The 13,068-nt window shown below is 29.0% G+C and overlaps 2 long non-coding RNA genes across 2 annotated transcripts; both read right to left on the bottom strand.

Annotated features, from left to right (window-relative positions):
* Positions 1-454: 454 nt before the first annotated feature.
* Positions 455-4,199, bottom strand: LOC127710692 (uncharacterized). Its single transcript, XR_007986285.1, has 4 exons — positions 3,511-4,199; positions 1,658-1,727; positions 1,382-1,432; positions 455-645 (listed from the first exon to the last, which is right to left on the bottom strand). It is a non-coding gene; the product is annotated as an uncharacterized LOC127710692 (long non-coding RNA).
* Positions 4,200-4,992: 793 nt separating this feature from the next.
* LOC127710972 (uncharacterized) lies at positions 4,993-7,400 on the bottom strand. Its single transcript, XR_007986431.1, has 3 exons — positions 7,302-7,400; positions 6,499-6,562; positions 4,993-5,092 (listed from the first exon to the last, which is right to left on the bottom strand). It is a non-coding gene; the product is annotated as an uncharacterized LOC127710972 (long non-coding RNA).
* Positions 7,401-13,068: the final 5,668 nt, after the last annotated feature.

Raw genomic sequence — 13,068 nt, 5'->3', positions numbered from 1 at the left:
ATTATTTTCACTTGAGTGGTCTCAGATGCTGAATAATGCATTTATAATATATAAACAAAACCAATATATAAAACTGACAGCCATTAATTTGTATGAATGTAAAGAATGCAGAGCCAAAACAAACCATCTAACTAAACATTTTTATTTCTAGTTCATATTGCACCAAAAACTCAGTACTTAAATTGTTTAATAGGGGATTTGTTTTATTCCCTTTTAGTGTTTGGCCATCAAAGTCCTACTTAATAGGTTTCTAACCAGAAAAAATCATTTCACAAAGGACTTATAAATCTTAACCAGTGTACATAACTTAAAAAATATATGTAAACTGAAGCAAGTCTTATGGGTATCTTGTGAAACCATACATCATACCTTTGGGACCTCTCAAATAACAATAATTTCACAGTTTTTTTTATATTTCTTCAATCACAAAACAATAATTGAATGCAAGAAAAAATAATGAAATAAATATTTATAATTTGAATAATAAAGCATTAAAAATTAATTGCATTTATAATTCATTCTGCTTATAAGACAAATATCTGCTGATTTTTTTACGAAAGATAGCAACAGTTCATCCAATGGTTTGCAGGATTGTAGTCTGAGGATTTTACCATACAAGGAAGGCAGCAACAGCAACTCTTTCGACTGAAAAGAAACGAAGTTAAATTTCAATTGTTGATTCTTAATTTTAAAATAGTCTTACAGGAATAAAGAAACAGACACCAATGTATTTTAAACAATTTGTTTATTACTTATATTGATTACTCAAAAATATATAGTATCAAAAATATGCAGTGATTGTAAAAATGATAAACCTTGATGCATTAAAGTACATTTGTCAGGACTTTACAACTGAACCAAAATGTCTGAACAATCATTTTGAACAAATTTAGCAGCTAATGCTTACTTGATAAATTCTAAATTCACATGAGACAAACATAAAATTAATGCCTATTTTGTTTTTTTCTGCTATTTTAGCGACTCTTACTCCAAAAATTAGTTTCTCCCAGATAAAATTTAGGAATAAATTCTTTTAAAATTAGTAATAAAAAAACGAAGACTAAATGAAAAGATAATCATACATCTTTTTTTATGACCTCATTAGTTTTATCCTAATTATAAATTATTAGGTTATCATTTTATTAGGTTATCTCCCCTTCTTATCTCTTAATCAGATTTTATTGTTATCTCCCCTTCATATATCTTCTTCAGATCTAGTATCTGCTTTAAAGGGTACATTATTTTTAAATGAAAAGATTGAATACTGATTTTTTTTAATTGTAAATTAAAAAAAAATATACATTTTGAAATCTATTTAGTGACATTCATCACACTATAACATAAACACATTAAAGTTGTATGTTGATGAATAAGTTCTCACCTTATAACAGCTTTATCCCAGCAAGTAACCCAATGGAAACCTGATGCTAACCTATACTAAACTTTCCTAGAAAAATTATTACACATGTACTAAATTTAAAATTGCACTAGGATAACAAAAAATCATGGAAAAAATATTTGGTATTCTGAATTATAAACTCATAGTTTTATATTTACCAAAAAAATTCAACTGGTATCTCATCAGAATAAATTATTTTTTGGTACTAAAGAACCTTATTCAAATATTATATTACTAAAAAGATGCTTGATTACCTACCAACATGTTAACAATATCAGACATCCAAGTCTTACTCCCAACACCATGAAAACATCATCATTATAACAACCTAAAAATGAAAAAAAATTAAAAAATAATTACTTGTTTTACAGATCAATCTGTCTCTAAGAAGACTAACAAAATAATGCTATGTTTCATTTATTAAAACCTGTTATACATTATCATCTTCACTATATAAACTTAAGCTGCTAGAGATAGAAATTGACCTTGTGCAAGTGCACGTATATGTATAAGACAATAATTTTGGAACATTCAATTACAAAATCGGATGGTTTTGTTCTCTTTTGATGGTTCTTAAAATCATTTTCATAACAGTGTAGACAACCCATATACTTATGTTGGTAATAATACTAACTCAATTACTGTAAATTCAGAAACTATTGCAATGTTTTTATTATTGTGAAAAATGCAACATGGTTGTATTGGAAATAATTTAAACTAGCATTTTAAAAAATTTTATATGAATTAAACAGGATTTTTCTCAATATCACAAAAATTAAAATCGCATTTTAGTCTAAAATAAACTGTTATCACAGAGATATGTCTTGCTTTTTTGTAATTTCGATAATGCAAATGTTGAAATTAAAATAGCAACACTATAACATGTAAGTTTTGCAAATATTCAAAGTCAATGAACCATGATTGAAGGTACATGACTAAACAATCTCCATGGAAATGAGATGTGCCAATGCTAATACAACTGCATACCAAATACCATTGACTTATCATAAGTAGTTCCCTTTAAACAAACATAAACACAAACTAATACATGTCAACTAAGCAAAATTTCAGTCAATAAACCATAACTGAGGGTCAGGGTAAAATAATCTCCATGGAAATGAGATGTGCCAATGCTAATACAACTGCATACCAAATATCATTAACTTACCACTAGTGATTCCGCATATACTAACCTAATCACAAACTTATACATGAAAACTAAGCAAAGTTTCAAAGTCAATAGACCATAACTGAGGGGGTGGGGCCAAATAATCTCCATGGTAATGAGATGTGCCAATACTTATACAACTGCATACCAAATATCTTTGACTTACCACTAGTGGTTCACCATAAACTAGACCTAATCACAAACTAATACATTGTTGACGACGGAAACAGCATACCTATGTCTCGCTTTTTGACTCCGTCAAGCGAGGCAATTACAAAATCGCAATAATAATTGCACGCAATAATTTCTGAATTTACAGTACATTTAACTTGTTTGCCATCGGCTATTGATAATAGTGATTTTACGCTCACTCAGTCTGTCAGAGGCCTTCCAATAGGGATTTAAATAGAATAAAAGAGCAAAGTACATGTAGACACAAGAGAAGAAAAAAAGAAAATAATTATTCAACATTTAAATCAACACACAAGGTTTAGTCCTCTGCTAGTAATTCGTACTATTTGATGTAGGCATTTAGAACCTTTGGCGACCCGAGTTTAAATGTCCATAACACGTACAATGTGACAAGTGGGCGTTACAGACAAACTTTCACCTTATCTGACCCAGTCGATAGATAACATAAGAGCGACAAGAAATTGTCTTGTCCACGCTTTTATGAAAATGATTCTATATCAATTCAATATTCAAACAGTTACAGACTTTGCATAAAAATTTGTTCGACCCAAATAAGTTTACAAATTCATTGATAATAATTTGCATACAGTTGGTTTCTATCCAACACAGCTCACTCGATACCAGACAGAAAACAAATGTAAGACTAGATACTCTAAAAATCAAACACTGATAGAAGAAAACCCTTAAAAAATAATGTTAAATTCCTATATAAATATTATTACCATAAAATTTGTGGAATATATAAACTTACCACATATTTTTCATGGTAAAGCCTCAGACTTGGTGAAGATTAAATTGACCATCTCCCTCAGAGCTGCTCTCCCGGCTGACAAGGTGGCTCTCCTCATCATCTTAACATCTTTTCTTTAAAATTGAGTTACATACATTAAATATATCAGATGCATTTCCAATAAATCCCCTTACTTGAAAATTTCAGCAAATCAATTGTTAATGACCCAAGATTTCTCCCACCCTGCATACTTATTATCTAGAGCTCTGCTTACATTTATTTTTTTTTATTACAGAGCTCTAAATAATAGTCATTATTAGCTAGTATACATCTGATATTAAAAAAAAATGTACAAACATGAATATCCAAGTAGATGAAAATCCTAACATTGAGGGAATTTCAAGTATGTGGAGTTAAACAGGGGTATAATAAATTGCCTCCCTTTGACCCAAGTTTCACCCTGTTCGGACTCCACATCCTTGTTATATTAAACAAAATAAATAAAATAGTACAATTAAAATTAAAAAATAGATTGATAACAAAAATCTAACACATTTCAATAAAATATTTCGTACTGATCGACTTATGGTGGCAGAGTGGTCCTATAAGTAGTTCAACTAATGTATCACTAGCCCGTCAACACTGAGAACCCTCACATGAAATGTGTAACTTCATTCTTAATTTGACTAAGGTTTGCCCGTTTCCCTGATGGTGATGTTTTCACCAGGCAGTCTCTGGCTGTCTCCACAAATAAAAATTTACAGCCAAAATTATAATAAATCATGTTAAAGTGGTGTTTAACACCAAAAATCAACCAATCCAATTTCAACAAGATGTTCTTCAACTATGCCTTTTGTAAAATTATTCTTTAAAAAATATCACCTTGGTTACAAACCAAAATCAGCTAAAAATGACAAAAAAAGTGCAAAAAATATATTTCTAACTTCTTAACTTCGTAAATTCCTCTGCATTAGAGCACCCTTGACACATATCTCAAAGATATCAAAATTAACATGAAAGAAAAGGTTGTAAGGGGATATATTTACTGCAGACCATTATTCATCTTTTTAGTTTACACTAGAGAGACATTTGCTATGGTAAGGTATTTTGAAACGTTGCTAAAAAAACCAAAAATAAGTAAAATTTTTGCTAAGAAATTTAGTGGGAATATTCACATCGGCAGATTTAATTGCATTAACTACATGTATAAAGTAACTTGTAAAATTTGAAAGTATCTCAAATCCTAAAATAACAAAAAGGTGGCAAAAATATATACTTTACAATTTGCAAAAAAAAATACATTTCAATAATTGAACATTTTTTTTTTTTTTTCTTTCTTTTTCTTTTTTTTTTTTTTTTTTTAGATTCTCCATTCTTAAACTGCTGGAAGTGTTTTAACTAGACATGAGTATAAACGGAAAATAGAAAGAATTTTTGTAATGTCAAATACAAGTTAACCTACAACTTCCAATCTTGTTGAAAATGGAGAATCTTTACATAAAAAAATTATAAACATTTTCTCAAGCATACACAAAAATAGTCTGAATTACATTCTTTACTGTTGCAGTTATATCACACAACCATTTTATGCAGCCACAGTTATCTGAAAAAGAAATATACATTAGTCATGAACATTGAAATAATATTTAATGCAAAACAATTATAATTAATTGAGCATTACAATTATAATGTATAGAACATTTCTTTTTCTTTGTTATAAAGTGATTTGTTGACATAAATTTTAAAGTACCAGTATTTCTTAGCAATAAAAGGATGAAAAACAAGTCATTGGCTGGGTTTTTGACAAATATCTTTTTAACATTATTTTATAGTAGTGTTGTCAACGGTTAACCAGTTAACCGTCGGAAGGACCGAATACCGAATACCAAAAACGCTAATTGTCCAGTATATTGATAGATGTTATAATCCTAAAAACATCATATTAATTAGATTTAGACAAGTTGTCTATCAGCTCTGGGCAAGATCTTAATGAAACATAATTAGCATACATGGTTTTTAAAAATTAACTTTTAATCAGTAATTCGATTAAGTATTACAATTTACTCCATTATTTTATTTTTGATTTGATATTGCGTAGACCTACATCTGAATGTGTCATACTGTAAACGAAATGCCAACTCAAAAATTTTGAAATGCAAATCAACGTGAATGTAATTAATGTATACTTGATGCTACGAGTAACACACTTTATTATTTCAAATTTAAACACTCCACATTACTTTCTTAATCATCAAGAAAAAATTAAAGAATTATCGGTTTCAGACATTTTCAATTCGACGAGATCAAATAGGTTTTTTATTTTTCAATATGAAGTTAGTACAAACGCCATAGTTGATACGGTGTATTGGATTATCTAAAGTCAAACTTCGCCAACAATCCTCACAGACAAGCCTTATAATGCCAACTTCAATTTTATCATATTATAAAAACGTACATTTGTAGGGTATATATATATATATATAGATAAGACGCATCAACTTAAAACTACCGGTTAACCGGTTAATCGGTCGAACAATTACCTGAGTAACCGGTTAGTCAAAACTGTACGATTTGACAACACTATTTTATAGTATATCAGGCTATTAACATACTTGATTGAATTTTTTTAACATTTAGTCATGTTGAACCTTTATAGCTAACTATACAATATAGGTTTTGCTCATTGTTGAAGGCATAGGGTGACATTTAGTTGCATCCACATCATTTGGTCTCTGGTTGATAGCTGTCTCATTGGCATACTTACCACACTTACATATTTTCATATATGGGGACAACTATAGATAACAAAAAAACTGAAATCCCAAGATTTCGCATTATACATTATACTTTTTAACTTCCCTTATATATCTTTATATCTCCTAAATTGTTTATTCAACTATAAGTAAAGAAGATATTAATATGTAAGATTTACATCTGTGTCTAACAAAAATCTTGGGCTTTAAAATGCTCTTGGATGAAAAGTTCATAAATCTATGTATTGATTCTTACCATAAAAGTCAGCTCCAATGCCCACTCCCAGCTTCAATCCTTACAGACAAGCTGTGATGCTAACCTGAAATATAAAATGATAATTCATTAATTAAACCCTGCAACTCAGAAACGTAAAATCTAAAATTTATAAAAATCGAAAGGGAGCTCATGTCAATAGATATAAACAATTCACCACAATTTCTTGCAAGTTGGTGAAAGCATTCTTGAGTTATTGTCCGAAAACTGGAAAACCCTCCTTTTTTTAATGAATAAAACCCCACAACTCGGAAACGTAAAATCTAAAATTTATAAAAAATGAAAGGGAGCTCACATCAATAGATATAAACTTAATTCACCAAAGTTTTATGCAAATTGGTTAAAGTGTTTTTGAGTTAATGTCAGACATGTTGACGACGGACTGACAGACAAGACGGACGGACAACGGTATACCATAATACGTCCCGTAAACGGGCGTATAAAAACCGTTTAAAAGGTTCTTTGTTGGTATTATGTATGCATATTGAATAGATTGAATGATTGGTTGTTGGTTGCTTCAGGTCCAGTGGCAAATCATTAAATAGAAATAGTCTTAAAATATGTTATATATGTCAAGAACATATGGATGAGACAGCAATTCAACAAGCCAACACATTTTTATGTAAACAATTCAGATCCTAAACTTTACTCTTATTTGGTTACTGATATAATAATAAGAGTAGATTCCTGTAAAAAATCTTTTAAGCGTTCAAATCTTGTTTTTCCATAAAATATTTATAATACATTTGAGTTTTCCAAAACAGGACTAACATACTGGTACATACCTTTGTATTAGCTGTATAAGACCACCAAGTCTTATTCCCACACCATGAAAACATGTCTCAGAAAGAACCTGAAATGAAATTATAATCAACACATTATACATTTTGTAAATCAATTTATGTGTTACCGATAACCTAAAATTTACTAAATATTGCTCTGATTTCTTATTGCAGGTAGACAATCGTATAAAATCATTTTTTTTAAATCAATATAAAAGATAGAAAAGTAAAAAAACGTCAGATTTAAATTTAACTGCACAAAAAATATCTGAATATTTTACACAGTTATCTCCCATTGAATGCAAAATCGTGTTTTAAATTGTACTGGTCTTTTCTTGAAGTTTAATGACTATTTTTAGGATGTACTATTGATATTTTAATAGAAAATCTTGTTCATGTATCTTGTATCTTTAAATACTAAACTGGTAAATCAATTCATCAATGGTGTTTTAAATGCAATATTTAAGAAGGGTCTGTTATCTTAAAAGATCTGGCTAAAATAAACTTGCCTTTTCTATTTTCATGGTAAAGAGTCAGACTTGGTTGAAGATTTAATTGACCATCTTCCTAAGAGCTGCTATCTTGGCTGACAAGGTGGTTCTTCTCAATATCTTATTGTCAATCTATGTTGTGTCCATTTGTTTTAGAAAATAAAGTAACATACATAAAAAATATCAGATGCACTTTCAATTAATAAACTTTATGAAAAATTTCACGTAACTATTTTAAGTGACACATAATTTTTCCCACCCTAAATTTCTATTATCTAGAAAACATCTGATATGTAAAAAAAAAAGTGCATAAATGTGAGTATCCAAGAAAATAAAAATCTAACATTGAGGGAATTTCAAGTATTTGAAGTTAAACACAGTATAATAAATTACCTCCCTTTGACCTAAATTTCACCCTGTTAGAACTCCACATCTTTGTTATATATAACAAAAAAACATAAATAGTATACCGGTAATCAAACTAAAAAAATAAATTACAAAAATTTATCACATTTCAATAACATATTTAGTGCGGATGGAGTAATGGTGGCTGAATGGTCAAAGTAGTTCAACTACTGTATCACTAGCCTGTCAACACTCTGAACCCTCACATTGTAGGTGTGTTTAATGTCAATCTTAATTGACTAGAGTTGCCAGTTTCTCTGTTGAAGGGGATGTTTTCACCAGGCTGTCTCCACAAATAAAACCTGGCAGCCAAGATATAGCAAATCATGCTGAAAGTGGTGTTAAATACCAAAAATCAATCAATCTTCTTTCATCAAGATATTCTTCAACTATGCTTCTTGTAAAATATTCTTAAAATAATATACCCTTTGTTATAAACTCAGCTAAAAATGATACAAAGTGAAAAAATATATTATAATTTGCAAAAATAAAAACATTTCAATAATTGAACATTTTTTTCTTTTCTTTTCTTTTTCTTTTTTTTTAAATTCTCCATTCTTAAACTACTGGAAGTGTTTTGCCTAGACTAGACATGAGTATGAACAGAAAATAGAAAGCAATTTTTGAAATTTCAAAGACCTATAAACCTTCAACTTCCAATCTTGTTGAAAATGGAGAACCTGTACATAATTTTTTTTTTCTTTTTGTAAAAATTATAAACATTTTCTCAAACAGACACAAAAATAGTCTGAATTACATTCTTTACTGTAACAGTAAAATCACATAGCCCTTTTATGCAGCCACAGTTACCTGAAAAAGAAATATACCGAATTAAACGTAATTGTCAAAATCTGAAAATTGAAACAATATCAAATGAAAAATAATAGGTAACTGGTAATTATAATCATGATTCATAAAACTTTTCTCTTACTTTGTTTTGAACCTACCTATTGTATTTATTGTTAATTTGTTCTCGTCCTGAATATGCATGAAATATTTGCCACTGGATGTTAAGCAACCAACAATCAATCAATCTTATTTTGTTTAAAAGTGATTTGCTGATATAGTTTTTGAACTACCAGTCTTTATTAGCAGAAAAGGATGAAAAACAAGTCAATGGTAGATGTCTAACATACTTCTTTTTTTACATATTGTTTTTTTTTGTATTGGTTCTTACCATTAAGGTCAGCTCCAATGCCCACTCCCAGCTTCAATCTTTACAGACAAGCTGTGATGCTAACCTGAAAAATAAAATGATTAGTCATTCAAGATTGTTTAAAAGGATCATTTTTGATATACTGTATGTATATTCCATATTTTGAATGATTGATTCATTTGATTGTTGGTTGCTAAATGTCCAGTGGCAAATTAAATAAAAGTCTATAAATATGTAATAGAAGTTGAGAACAGCAAACCAGCATCCCAACAAACTTTTACATAATCAAATCAGATAATTAAATCTACTCCTTTAAAGGCAATTAAAGAAAGCAAAGACTTCTTACCAAACTCCTACATTACCTTCACGCTTAGAGCACATGCTATTTCCAAATACATTTTATATATATATACTTTTTCTTTTTTCAAAACAGGACTTACATACTGGTACATACCTTTCGTATTAGCTGTATTAGACCACCAAGTCTTATTCCCACACCATGAAAACATATCACAGAAGAACCTAAAAAGAATTAAAAAAGACACATTATATATTTTACAAATCCATTTCTCTATAAATATAAAGTCACTATATGATGTTCTGATTTTTTACAAAATGTACACAATAGTATAGTTCTGCCAACTTTTAATAATGCAAATGCGTGAGATTTGGCCAAAATCGTAAAGATCAAAGAGAAAAAACAATAAATCAAAGGAAAATGCCGCCATATAAGCATGAAAATGTGTGAGTCTCATGTTAGACTTGGCAGCCCTGAATAGTATCAACACAAGTTTGTAAGATAAACGGTCTCGTCTAGCAGCGGAAAAAACATCTGATGATTAGCAACATTGCTAATTAATTCGATAATTTGTTAGTAATGAAAATAAATACAAAATGTCATTGATCTATAGCAAGGAGTAACTATTAACCTGACTAAAGCAGAAAACTTGACACAATTAAAATAAAACAAGTCAAAGGTTTTTGTTTGGAATTTAACTGCACAAAAGTGATGTGCAAATTTAACAGTTATATCCCATTGAATGAACAAATCTTGCTGTTAATTGTACTTGTCTCCCCTTGAAGTTTTAAATATTTTGATCGATTTATTTATTTAAATCTTGTTCAAGAAAATGGTAACTTAAATTATAAAACTTATTAAAATTAATACATCAATGGTGTTTTACATGCAGAAGATCAGAAGGGTGCTGGCGTGTTGTCTTAATATGCACTTCTTGTCGAATATTTCTAGAAAATGTATACAAATATTTGGCTTAAATAAACTTGCCTTTTTAATTTCTTGGTAAAGCCTCAGACTTGGTTGAAGATTTATTTGACCACCTTCCTTGGAGCTGCTATCCTGGCTGCTTTCAAAGGTCTTCCATCATAGTTTTTTATGCTAATCAGTCCACTGAATCCATTTTATCTAAGTAATGAAATGTCCTTTCCATTGTACATTATAAAATGTACAATAGTCACCAGAATGTTCCAAGGCATCTCACATTATTTTTCCAATCATGGAAACTGAAGAAATTCTCAATTTAAAATACAAATAATTTATTAAATTCATTTAAAAAGTACTGTAAAAATACCAGACATGCTTTTAAACAGGTAACTTGTATTTTGATAATTTACGAAATGTATTCTGTACCCCACAATTTATTCCACTCATTAAAAGTATATTTTAGAACTATGTTTACATTTTTTTTTATTTACAGAGCTCTAGATAATAGCTTTTATATAAGTTACCAGACATCTGATATGAAAATACTTATACAAATGTAAGAAAAAAAGTACAGTGTAGTAATAGTATAATAAACACATATAAATCAACATTTTTTAAATATTTTGAAGCATAGTTTAATCAAAAATATCTCATTTTCAAGGTTTACTACTCATGTACATAGTAGTCATGTATAGTCCCAAAATTTGTAAAAGCCTCTATAGATTTGCAAACTCTCTGTGAATTCCAAAAGATATCGGTTAAAAACTATTTATTTTACCTTTGATGAAAAATTACTTAGTTCCAAAGTCAGGAAAAAAATTATCAAACAATTCCATAGTACCAAGTGGACAACTTAAATATTTGTACAATCATTGTGTGAAGTTAAAAAGATTGAGATTTAAAACTGCAGGAGTTGATTACACAAAATCAGTACCATCTTTGAAAATTTTGGAAAACAATCATCAAGATCAGAATTAAGGGAAAAATGGGGGGAAATTCCTAAAACAATTCCATATAAGCAGGTACATAACTTCAAAATGTATGCAATTATTCTGTGAAGTTTCAGTGGTACAAGAAAAAGAAGCTGAAATGAAAAAATACAAATATGATGCAAAATGATATTACATGTATCAAGTATGAAATCTTTAGATTTAATAAAAAAATATAGAAAGACAAAATTAAGAACTCAAAGAAATGATATAAATACTGATTCTTTATAATAAAAATTAATTTCAATACTTTATAATTTAAATTAATTTCAAGACTCAAATGGCACGTAATACTTCAATAAAATAGATTTTTACTTTTTACTTTAGTTTTATACTTGAAAGAAAAATAGTAGCAAAATTTACAATTGAAAAAGTAAAATTTTTTGTTCCCAGATTATTTATGATAGCATTTTTGATTGATTATATCAAAATTTGTTTTATGTAAGATTACTTCCAATGACTTTTGTCAGAAAAAAAGGAAAATCACTGATATCTTGACAATAATGGACTGAGGCAAGGTTACTGCACTCTCCGTAATCATTGGTTCCTTAAATGGATAAGAACCAGAAGCAGCCAATATACAGACTTACAGGAATCAGCTCTTTTTCGCTACTGGGAAAAGAAAACAGATTACCAGTTAAATCTAAAACAGTCTGGTTATCTTTAACTTTTTTAGTGATTAAATCCCCAAAGTCTGAAACAGGGTCTAATATAAATCTAAAACTGCTTGGTTAACAGAACTGATTGTATGCTATCGCTCAGGCAAAAATAATCACGTATATAATGCCTACCCATGTTAAAACTACAATAAAGTATAGCTTGCAACAATTATTTCTTAATTATTATGGACTAATGGAAAACTCCTTTGAACTAATGAGGCTAAAGTTGGATCCCTGTTAAAGAGTCAAGCTCTTAGATTACTCTTTGTCTGGCCATGAGTTTCAAAAAGGATCCAATGAAGAATAGCTGCAGTCAGTTATTGATAATTGGGTTTTACTTATTTCATTTTTTTAAAGTATTTTATGATGGCAAGTGCTTTACCTATATTGTAATAACCAAATTTGAAAAAGATAGAATGGTTTGATACCAAGGAGCAAATCAATTTATGTTATAATTCAAACGGTATGATAGGGTTAAGATCAGTCTAATACCTTTTTCAATAAAAGATCTAAATTGTATAAAATGAGCTATATTTCAACAAACTTATGATTTGAAATTTGAAATTTTTGTGTTGTACAATCTACTCCTTTTCATGTACACATGATAAATAGAATAAAATAGACCAGTTTTCAGCTCCTTTTTTGTGATCTTGAAATGATCCTGCTCACTGTCAATACTTTTGATTGCAAAAAAGAAAAATTGTTTCAAGAAGTTGGACAAAATTATCCTTTAATATATTGATCACAGAATGGCTTGGGAAGTTAAAAAGATTAATTTTCTATTAAACAGGAAATTTTTACAAAGAAATGCTTAAACTCAAGACAATTTAATTTTACAAATTACGATG

This window comes from Mytilus californianus, unplaced genomic scaffold, assembly GCF_021869535.1.
Source record: "Mytilus californianus isolate M0D057914Y unplaced genomic scaffold, xbMytCali1.0.p SCAF_8, whole genome shotgun sequence".
NCBI classification, from domain to species: domain Eukaryota; kingdom Metazoa; phylum Mollusca; class Bivalvia; order Mytilida; family Mytilidae; genus Mytilus; species Mytilus californianus.
This window is presented reverse-complemented; position numbering and strand designations above follow the sequence as displayed.